The sequence below is a fragment of the Tasmannia lanceolata genome, unplaced genomic scaffold (genome assembly GCF_043159265.1).
Source record: "Tasmannia lanceolata isolate RefF3 unplaced genomic scaffold, GAP_Taslan_0.1 ptg000004l, whole genome shotgun sequence".
NCBI classification, from domain to species: domain Eukaryota; kingdom Viridiplantae; phylum Streptophyta; class Magnoliopsida; order Canellales; family Winteraceae; genus Tasmannia; species Tasmannia lanceolata.
The window spans coordinates 3,934,554-3,946,563 of NW_027518681.1; positions in this window are offsets into that span (position 1 = coordinate 3,934,554).

Below are 12,010 nucleotides of genomic sequence, written 5' to 3' on the forward strand. Positions count from 1 at the left end.
TGTCTAATGGGTGTGGATTTTGATCCATCGCTCATCTATTACAAGGCCCAGGAAATAAATGGTTTGGATCTTTTAACAAGTGGCCCCCACTTGTACATTTTGAGTGCCCTAAAATATACTGTGAACTCTATAGGGTTGCAACTCGGCTTAGTCGGGTTTAAGTTTTTCAGAAACCTACCCTTGCAAGGGCCATGGTTCTGCCCAAAATTTGAGCATGAATGGTCATATTCTCATTTTGGGTTGTGATCCTTGCAAGTGTCATAGTTCTTGCCAAAATTTACTCGTCCCTAACAATGGAACTAGGCATCCCGTATAGTTTAAAAGATATTGGGAATGTACACTTTAAGTAATGGTAGCTTCCGTGTATCTAGCTACAAAATTGGACGGTGTACCAATACTATTAGATTAGTGATTGAGTGTGGCCATTACTTTTTTGCCATTTTTTTGTAGTGTAAAATAGCAGTCATAACTCATAAATACACTAGAGTGGGTGTCCTGGGGAAGAAAAGGGGGCCAATTCATCACTTCTCAACTAATTAGTATATATGTGGGCCCACTGATCATAGTATATCATTATCGTAAGTGAAGTGTTCATTTTTCTTTTTTCGGCAACAAGCATTCAAATAGAAGAAATCATTCTTCTAGGAAAAGTTATCCTCTTCATATTCGTTCCACCAAAATTTTCTAGAGAAGTAATGGAAAGGAGAAGGGTTTTCAGAGAAAGACCTGTCTGTGAGGAAATCCCTTTCACGCCAACCAAAGAGGAAGAGGAGAGAATTTGGAAACCATGCTTGGAAATGAAGGATTCAAAGGTTTTTTTTTTTTTTTTTTTTTTGTTGGGGACTCGTAAAAAGTAAACATCAGCATCTGACCTCAAATAGAAAATGCTAACCTTGAAAATTTTCTGTCTGCAAGGATATTTCCATCACCTTATGATGAAATTTTCTTCACATCACCAACAGTCACATAGCAACTAGGGCTTTAAGCAGAGATGAACAAGAATGTTGGTCCTTAAAATAAAGGGCGATGATATTTTCATGCGCTGGAGTACTCATTGGCCCCCCTTTTAACATGATTTGACGTCAAAAAGTGTTCCAGTTGCCCACTGTTCACGTTATCAGGGGGCGAATGCGTACTGCAGGGGGAGTGAAAGTATCATCGCCCTAAAATAAAATGTATATACTTTGGATACACACATATCTTTTTTTTAATGGTATAGAGAAATCCATTAATAAAGAGAGAACGAGGAGGTCCTACAACATACATCAATAGAATTCTCAAGAAAAAGGAAAATTTCAGAAATCGATACACTATGGAGGAAGAAAATCAAAAAGCTCAATAATCTCCCTAGAGACACCGTCCAAGGCAAATCTGTCCCCCCTTACTATTTGCTATGAAAGATATCGATGTGGCCCCAACTATGTCTTGGATCTCGTCAAATAGGGTGGCAAATCTCCACCAAACCGGTCTTGAGCCGTCTAATGACGCTGAGTGAATCCCCTTCCACCACCTCCTTATTCAAATCTACATTATGCAGCATCTTCATGCCTTGGTGGACTGCAACAACTTCTTCCTCGCTTGCATCAGCCACACCAATTGGGCGGCTAGTTGGAAAAAAGGCCAGAGTAAAAGCCGCTACAGAGTGGATTGCAGAGGACGGCAGATTCAGAAGCGTGGTAATATGTTACGGTCCTGGGTGGGGCCCGCCTAGGTATGGGACTGGGTTGGACCCAGCCTGGTATGGGATAGGTTTAAAGGGCCTTGCCTAACGCGTTCCATCAGCTCTGGGGCTTGTACGTAACAAACTAACACACATGGTCTTCCTCACCGCCACCATTGTAATTGGATTGTTGAGTAATCTAAAATAATAGGTTGGAGACTCAACAATCGGCTGTCATAGCCTAAAACAAACAAGAAAAGTGGAGATGCCCGATTATTGGACTCAAAATTAGTGTAATTTTTTTGTACAATAATCAGTTGGGGACTCCAAAATAAGTTGTCATATTCTAGAACAAACAGGGAGATGAGCAGAAATAGAAACTACACCCTTTGAATCAGAGAAGAAGAGATTTTTTTTTCCGTGATTAACATAGCTCTAAAGAATACGAAAAGATGAAATGGCTTACTGGTTGCACGAACCATCTGGTTTTACAACCTTTTAATCTCCTTCTAATCTTGTCCGTCAAAATGATCCAACGGCTCTGGGATGGGCGTAAATATTTCAAAAACACATCTCCCACTCTCAGGTATTTTCGACATTAGGGCTATTTTTTTTCCTTTTCAAAACCCATCTCTCTCGTTCTCTCCTTTCTTGCTGGTCACAACACGGCAATTGTGATATTTTTGGACTAGAATTAGAGGTGTGAATTATAACTTCTGTAACAGTGGGCGTGGTCACAGAGGCTGGAAAATTTTGCCTTGAATCGGATGCGAGAGAACTCTCGCTGTTCCCCGCAATCGAGGCTTCTGGAGAGTAGTAAGGTGTGTCTTCATCGGAGGAGGACACGACCTGAGTTGACACCCAGCGAGTGGCCTTATTCAGTGGTGGCAAAGGATAAAGCTCCGGGCTCGGCTGATGGAGCTCCGCCATTCGAATTGAGCTTAGATTATGATAAGAAGATGAAGGCTCATTGGCAGAAGAAGAATTGATTGTGAACTGTTGTGAATTGTTAAGCATATGGGATTGTTTTGGGTATTTTATTCTATGGCGATATAAGAAGAAGGCTAACGATGAGAGAAGAACCAGTGTGACAATGGTGGCAGTGATGGTAATTGTGAGCTTTTTGGTGAGTGGATTGGTTTTAGGCCCAGATGAGTTAGTGGAGGAGGTAACATTAAGAGACTGTGTCTGTTGAATTAGAGGATGGAAGAAAGGCCAATTAGAGGTTGGGTTTTGTGGGGGTGGTGGTGGAGGATTTGAACTTAGGGGTTTCATCTTTGACGCTTTGAATATAAAAAAAAAATTCATCTCTGAAATAGCTGGTCTGGTGGAGGTTGTCTTTTTTGTTGGGCTGAAATTCTTGTTGGACGGAATTAGACTTCTGGTGGGGTCGAATTGCTTGGCCGACATTCGATTTTTGCTTGGCTGCAGATCACAAGCTGCTCTGTTGGGGTTTGTCGATTTGCCGAAGCCGAATCGACGCTGAAATTTTTGCCGTCAGCCTCCTCTTGTCGTCGGCCACTTTCTCGCCGCCGACTAATTGTTGAGCCGCTAGTTCTTATTTTGTTTCTTGGATTCCACTTGGATTGGGTTTTCGCGATTCGTCAATCAGGTGCACGCTTTCTAATTTTCTTTTCATCTTAATTATACAATGGAAAAGAATGGTATGCCTCTTGAGATGGTCAAACTTCAATCATTTGGTGGATCTGAGTTTAACTCATGGAAGCGAAAGACTCAATTCGGTCTAAAATATATGAATTGTTTTTACACTGTTTTGAGTACCTTTGCTGAGACGGATGAAGACGTTGATGAATCTCAATGGCTTAGGGATGAGGATTTCTGCAAAGACTACTTGTTGAATTGTCTTTCAGATCGTCTTGCAGAAACATATAGTAAATTTAACACTGCTAAAGCAATATGGGACAACTTAGATGCTCAATTCAAGAAGGAGGAGGAATTGTCCAAGACCCATCTTGTGGACAAATTCATGGATTTCAAGTTTCAAGAAGACAAGGAAATCACTCCTCAAGTTACTGATCTAGAAAATTTGAGATCTAAGCTGAATAATGAAAAAATAGTTGTCTGTGATTCATTTCTTGTGGGTGCAATTATATACAAGTTACCATCTGCATGGCACTCTTTCAAAACCGAGATGTATCGGAAAAAGGTGCAAGTGGGACTGGATGATCTCAAACGATTCATTCGAATCGAAGATGAGAATCGAGCTAGGAATAACTTGGAGATGGTTAGACAGCAACAATCTGCTGCTAACGCGGTAATATATCCCAAGAAATTTCCTCGAAAATCCAAGTCACCTAAAAGTGAACATCCCAAGTTGGAGGCCAAAAAGACTATCTTTCAGAAAAAGAAGGGCAAGTGCCACAACTGTGGGAAATGGGGTCACTTTGCTGCAGAGTGTAAACAACCAAAAAAGGCTAAATCTGACACACCACAAAAGGAAGCCCATATGATGGTGGGCAGTGCTGCGCCTAAGAATTTTATTACCATGTTAGGCAATGGTAAGGCCAGTACTTCTTCAGACTGGTGGTTAGATACAGGAGCAACCTGCCATGTTTGCAACTCGAAGAAACTACTTACGGATGCTGTTGGCGTGAAAGAGACCGTTACAGTGGCTAGTGGAGCTGAGGCAAAAGTGACTCACACTGGAACTGCGAACCTGGTCCTTTCTTCAGGTAAAATACTAACTTTAAAAAATGTTAAAGTAGTTCCTGCTATTCAAAAGAATTTAATTTCTATTAGTCTTTTGGACAATGCTGGCATGTGTTCATCTTTTTTAGGTGGTAGAGTAACTTTAACTGTTAACTCTTATTATTTTGGCTGTGCTTTCTTAATCGATGGTATGTATAGACTGAGTTTAGCAAATGAAACCGTTAGTCAGGTTAGTTCCACTTTGATTGATCCTAAGTTGTTACACACTAGATTGGGACATGTGAACTATAGAAAAATGGTCAAACTTGCTAACACTTATAATATACCTTTAGATACATCGATTAGATTTGACAGGTGTGAAGTGTGTGCACAAACCAAGATCACTAGAAAACCCTTTCGTTCGGTTTCTAGGAGCACACACCTTCTTGAGTTAATACATTCTGACCTCTGTGACTTTAAAAGTTTCACTACTCGAGGTGGTCGGAAGTATTTAATCACATTTATAGACGATTTTTCTAGATATTGTCATATTTATCTCCTAAAATCGAAAGATGAAGCTTTTGATAAATTTAAAATTTTCAAGAATCGTGTTGAAAATCAATTGAACTTGAATATTAAGCGATTTAGGAGTGATAGAGGAGGAGAATACACTTTGACAGAGTTCAAGGAATTCTGTGCCTCTAAGGGCATAATACTTGAAACTACTGCTCCTTACTCACCTCAATCTAATGGCATAGCTGAACGTAAGAACCGGACGTTAACTGAAATGTTAAACTCTATGTTATTGACAGCTGGCATGCCTACTAGCTATTGGGGAGAAGCAGTTTTAACTGCAAATCACATCCTGAATAGAGTACACCACTCTAAGTTGACCACTACTCCTTATGAGTTATGGCATAAACATCCTTGTAGATATGACACTCTTAAGACTTGGGGCTGTATTGCTTATGTGAGGATACAAGACCCTAGGAGACCTAAGGTAGGACCTAGAACAAACACTTGTGTTTATCTAGGTGGTGCAGAAGATAGTGCTGCTGATCGGTTTTTGGATCTATCTACCAATTTGGTTATAGAATCTAGAGATGCAGTATTCTTTGAGAATAAATTTCTCAGAGATCATGGTTTGAACCTACCTGGCGATACTGAAATGGTTACAGAATCGCATGTAGAGTTTGAACAGAATACTTCTGACACCTGTCCTACACTGATTTCTACATCAGAACCTTTAAGAGTTTCTACAAGAGATAGAGTACCCAAGAACTTTGGTGAGGACTTTGTGACCTACCATGTAGAGAATGATCCATCAACCTATAAGGAAGCGATGAGATCTAGGGACTCTTTGTTGTGGGCAGAAGCCATTGATGATGAAATGAGCTCTCTGCTACAAAATCAAACTTGGCAGCTAGTCGATTTGCCAAAAGGGGCTAAGACTGTGGGCTGTAAGTGGATTTTGAAGAAGAAACTTAATCCTGACGGATCCATAGCTCGGTATAAAGCACGTTTAGTAGCTAAGGGCTATACTCAAGTCAGTGGGATAGACTACTTTGATGTTTACTCACCGGTCTGTCATTTGGCAACGATAAGAATTCTTCTTGCTTTGGCTTCTATTGAGAAGTATGTTGTGCATCAAATGGATGTAAAAACGGCTTTCCTAAATGGAGACCTCACAGAGGAAATCTACATGAACCAACCTGAAGGGTTTGTCATGGAAGGTTTCGAGAACAGAGTTTGTAAGTTATACAAATCTTTGTATGGTCTTAAACAAGCACCTAAATTGTGGCATCAAAAATTTGACAAGGTAGTAAAGAGCTTTGGTTTTCAGACCAGTTATTCAGATAAATGCCTTTACTATCGTTCTGTGTCGAATAAGGTTGCGATTATTTGTTTGTATGTAGACGATATGTTGATTCTTGGTTCCGATCTCTCTGTAGTGAGTGATGTGAAAACCACTTTGGCTCAAGAATTCGACATGAAAGATCTTGGTGTAGTTGACACCATTCTTGGTATGAAAGTAAGTTTTGAAAGGCAAGGGATTACTCTTAGCCAAGGCCATTATATTGAAAAACTACTTTCTACATGGGGATACAGTGATGGTAAACCGATTGAGACACCATTTGATTATACCAAGAAGCTGATCTCTAATGAAGGAGACAGTGTGAATCAGTTAGATTATTCTAAACTGATTGGTAGTCTCATGTATGCTATGAGTTGCACTAGACCAGACATAGCCTTTACAGTTGGCATGCTGAGTCGTTTCACTAGTAATCCTGGCCATGAACACTGGGATGCCATTATGAGGCTGATGAGATACCTTAAGGGTACTCAAGGATATGCTCTATGTTATACTGGCCATCCTCCTATCCTGGAAGGGTATTCTGATGCATCATGGGGATCAGAATTAGGAGACAGTAAATCTACCAGTGGTTATGTTTTTACACTGGGTGGAGCCGCTGTTGCATGGAAGTCAAAGAGACAGACTTGTATTGCTCTGTCATCTATGGAATCAGAACTTTATGCTTTAGCTTCTACAGGAGATGAAGCAGAGTGGATAAGAGATCTGATCCTGGACATTCCATTGACCCATTTAAAGATTAACTCTTTAAGTTTGTTCTGTGATAATCAAGCTACAATTACGATTGTGAAAAACTCACTCTTTAATGCTAAGAGGAGACATGTCAGGCTGAAACATGCCACGCTGAATTATCTTCTAGAACAAGGTATTATCACTTTGGTTGATGTGAGATCGAAGGATAATATGGCCGATGCTCTTACGAAGGGACTGAACAAAGATCGAATATTCAAAACTGCGGGGGAGATGGGGTTAAAGACTGTGTAGACGTGTCTTAACCTACATTCCTATTATTTTGAATTTTTTCGAATCTCCCTATCTTGGCCAAGATAAGCACTTGATATGTTTCAATGATGTTTACAGTTATCTTTATGTCATTCCACATTTGATGACATGTCCTTCTTGGGAAAGGTTGTTTCATTCCAAACTTGATGATACAGCTTAACTCAATTTGGATATGATGCCTGTAACATTCCAAATGGAAACATGGAATGGTTCTTTGTAAAGAAACTGTTTAGGTCTGGTTCTTGATTGAAACTTGACATTGATGCTTATTGATATTGATATTTATTTTTCAGCCATTATGAAATTGTACTAAATTCTTCTGGTAGAACTAGATACTTTTAGTAAAATACACAAATGATTGGATTCATTTTTAATGAAATTCATATTTGATAATTTACAGGAATTGGCGAAATTGGAGGAGATTGCCTCAATTTGGATCTTGATGAGGATGACTTACTTGATGAGTGAATCCTTATAGTGCAGTGGAACTATTATTTTCTTTTCCGTTGATTAAATAGTTCACCTACATATAAAACTGCTTATGTTTGAGTTTAGATTATTTCTAAAACTCTTGGTTATTCTTTAAAGTATTTTTGTTTTTCAGTTGGATTACAAATCTTTATTGATATGGTGATATGGATGATTCAATAATTTTGTTTGGACATCACATTATCTATCTATTGGATTGTGCTATATGTAGAACATAGGAGGAGATTGTTGGGTATATCATATAACCCATGTATGTTCTAATATAAGCCCAATAGGTAATGGACCAGGTGTAGTGGGCCCATTTGGGCTGGAGCCCATTAACCTCTTCTAACCCTAATGTATCTCTATATATAGGGGCTGGAGGCAACAAACTTGGTATTCCAAACTAGATACCTTGGGTGTAATGCTTTAAGCATCCTGCTTAAACCTAATAACCCTAACAGGATTCTCCGGTTAAAGACTGCAGAATTTGATAATGCAAGACACAAGTGGGGATGTCTGTAATAGAATTGAGGGTCAATCTCAAAAGGAGAACGTTGAGAGGAGAAAGAGGAATATCTTTCAATTTCAATTTCATGGCTATCTTGGTTTTACCATCTCTTCAACCTCTCTCTCTTGTAAGCTTTGTTGGGCCACAGGATCTAGATAACTTAAGACGTTATCAGGACCTGGAACTCTATTGGGCACCGGTATGAATTTTATAATAACACGTGGCAATAAGATCTACTTTTCCAATTCTTTGGGAAATGAGAAAAGTACATAATGTGCGTAATAGTTTCGAGAAATTGCGGATTTGGGTACTTTTTAAAACAATCATCAAACACTGGTGATTCTTCAAAAAAAGGGTGGGAAAAAGACCCCAATACCCTTCTGACATCAGCAGACATCTCCTTCAACTTCCTTTTTCATCATTGCCAATTAAATTGGCGCGCTTCACAAGGCTATTTTTGGTTCATCTGAATGTGTATTTGAACCGACAGAACCGTGGGTTCGTTTCTATCTTGGCCGTCGGAAATAACCAGAGACGGATGGATGCTTTACACGTGTTAAAAAACATTTTGGATCGGTGGCACCTCTATACACAGCTGGTTTGGTTTGGATTTGAAATTTTCCGTTGAACCCATAGTCCATCGGGTTCGTTTAAATCTTCATTGTCGCCAATATGCATAGATGGTTGGATCCACGACACGTGGACATCAATATGGAACGGTGGTGTCTTCTAATAATACCACATCTCTGTATGAGATTCCACTGGCGTACCCCATTATTTACGCCGGTATACACCCTATTTCCGCTTACACCCTATTTCCGCCGGCGTACCCCTTAATATTCCTGATGCGTACTCTAGAATCCGGCGGCGTACTCGATACGTTTGGAACACATGTTTGATCCTAGAAAATCAGGCGGCATACTCTATATTCCGGCGACGTACTGTAGAATCAGGCGGCGTAGTTGATATCTTGGAACGATGGGTGTTTCTTGAATCCGGAGGCATACTCTAGAATCCGACGGCATTTTCAGCCAAAAGAGATGTGAGAAATAATAAAATATTCAATAACGTTACTGAGACGTGAGAAATAATAAAATATTCAATAACGTTACCGAGACATGAGAAATAATAAAATATTCGATAACATTGCCGTTCTAAGCCAAAAGAGACGTGAGAAATAATAAAATATTCAATAACACCGCCGTTCTCAACCAAAAGAGAAGTGGCGTTCCATTTGTACGAATCGCGAACATACCACGCACGACCGGACGTAGAGCCACTAAGAGCTGGCAGACCGGGCCTCACAGCTAAGGATTCGGGCAAACCCACGATTAGCGATTCCCTTGACAGAGTACAGTACCTAGGAGTTGCACCTATACTACCGTTCAGAACCTATGCATTTCCATCGTACTATTCTAGAGTCAATGTGAAAGAGCTGGTGCTAGTCTAAATAAATCTTTGATTTGTGTGTGTTGTTCAATTTGAAGGTGGTTTTGCTCTAAGGCCCCGGCGCCCAGCTCCGCTAGAGAGGCCTAGCCTGATATGAGAAGTGCTAATTCGGTTCGGATAGACTTCATTCAAGAACGCCGCCGCACTTTCAGACAGTTCCTCGCGCATCAAAAGACTTATAAAATAGTAAGGTAAGCAAAGAAGAGGAGGTCGACTGATCGCTTTTACGCGAGAAAGGGGGACTAAAGTCCATGAGTTGGATGCCCCGCCGCCTGTGAGGACTGCTTTCAATCAGGCTATCGAATCATAAAGGGTTCTAGAATAGTCAAGGCTACCCGATAAAGGATGGCTGGCATTCATCAGTAGGTGTGAGGCGAGCGGAGTGAGGGAGAGAGGGACCGAAACTGAACGACTAAACTGAGAGGGCGAAGGAAGTCGGAAACAAACCTCTCCCTGCTAGAGTGCTTCCGTCCGGAGCAGTGCAGTGAGGCGAGCGGAGTGAAGCTAAAGTGCCCCCCGAACCGCGCGAAATGGTCGCCTATTACACGGCTCACTAACTCTGCCTGGGGTGGGGGTACCTATTATTCGTCGGCGGTCCGATTCATAACCTTTCGAGCACAATCAATATATAAGAAAGGAGTCAGTTTTAAAGGCCTTGTGATGTATTCGATTTAATTTCTGTTGCTGCTACTTCCAGTTCAGCACCTCTACCGCTATTTCCCTGGGAACTCCAGCATGAATGTTCAAACCAGGCTTCTCGGACACAACCGCCGGCTAGGAGTGAAATACAGGATCTGCTGTTGCTGAATGTCCTATGGATGTAAGGATCTGCTGTTGAGTAATTCATCCCCCTACAGGGTCCTCAGTCCTGTAATAGCTACTTATTACGTTTCCTCAGGCTCGCGACGACTCAAACGGGCAGGGGCTCTCTATTTGCTTGCAATGCTGGCAGTTCAGGGAGAGGTAGGATTATTTCCTATTGGTACGCTATACGTTGTGACGGCGGCTCCGTACGGTATCAAGTCCTATAAATTGGGGCCGGAAAAATTAAGGACGCCTGTTTTGGCAGGCGGGCCTTCAATGAGGTTCTCCGGGGGCGTTCCCGTTCGAGGGGCCCGTTTGGACGGGGAAGGCTTTCTACTCGCGGTGATTGATGATAGAAAGTGACTTTGTAACCTTGACTCCACCTTCGTGGAACGGGAGTGGCCCTAGCGGGAAGGGATGGACGAGCTCGCTCCAACGTCCGAACAGGCCTGGAAAAACAGGTACGGTCTCGCTTTCCTTTGCCACTCAAGTGTACGGCATCTGCCATGCTTAGGCCCCTTCTTCCCTTCCCTAATGAAAGAGTCCACCGCCTGCCTTTATTGAAGTGATGAGCTTTCAAGATGAAGAGTCTGATGTTCCGGATCAATCAATATTCCGAATTTGCAAATGGTCCCTTTGATGCGGTGGTGTGAGCGCCTAAGTCTTTGGGCTCGGCGGAGCGGAGCGTGGCTGGAACTGGCCTCGCCTTCAGATGGCTTTAGCTGCTATGCGGGACTTTGGTCCTGCGGATTGGTTCATGGCATAGATCTATGCTCCAGTGGTTAGGACATCGTCTTTTCATGTCGAAGACATGGGTTCGATGCTTTGTCGGCTTAGCTAACTCTTCTGAACTACCCGCGGCTCGTACCAGTAAAGCCACAGAAAGAAAAGAAGGCGCACGAAGGAAGGCAGTAGCAATAGCTTGAGAACTCTTTTCTTCCGAGGAATGATAAATAGCACTATATGCCAGATAGTGGAGAGGGCCTGTCTTCTGGCTGATCAGCTATATATGCCTTAGATTCAGCGGGACAGCACTTATATAATACGCAATTCGCGCGTGAATGTACACGATCATCAAATGTGGAGGCCACCCCTTTCATTTAGTGCTCGCTCCGGTACACTCTTGGGTTGGATATACAGATTGGGAACTAATAAGTAGCTGTCTACTGAACTTGGCAGTCGAGTGTCTAAAGAAAGAACCTCTACCGCAATCCCAACAGCAGATCAAAATCGGGGAGCAGAGCCAATCACAGATTAGGATCTCCAACCAATCAGGCTTTTCAACTTGGCCCAGAAGGGGTCCGATTGAATTCACTATGTAATTTCATAGTGAATCAGTGGTCTTGTTTCCGCTGAACTGGCATTGTGACTACAGATATATAGCCAATAGAAATAAGTATTCCCAAGCTGGAGAGGAAAGAAATGGAATTTACAGGCTTTCTACCAATGACCGGAGACCTGAAAGGGGAATAGAGAGATAAGCCTTGAGCGGTCAGACCAATTACGATCGATTCGCTTGAAATTTCTTTGCGAATGAAAGACCTCCACTATCAGAAACTAAAGACTTCGGTAATTAAAGGGAGAAAAGTATGCT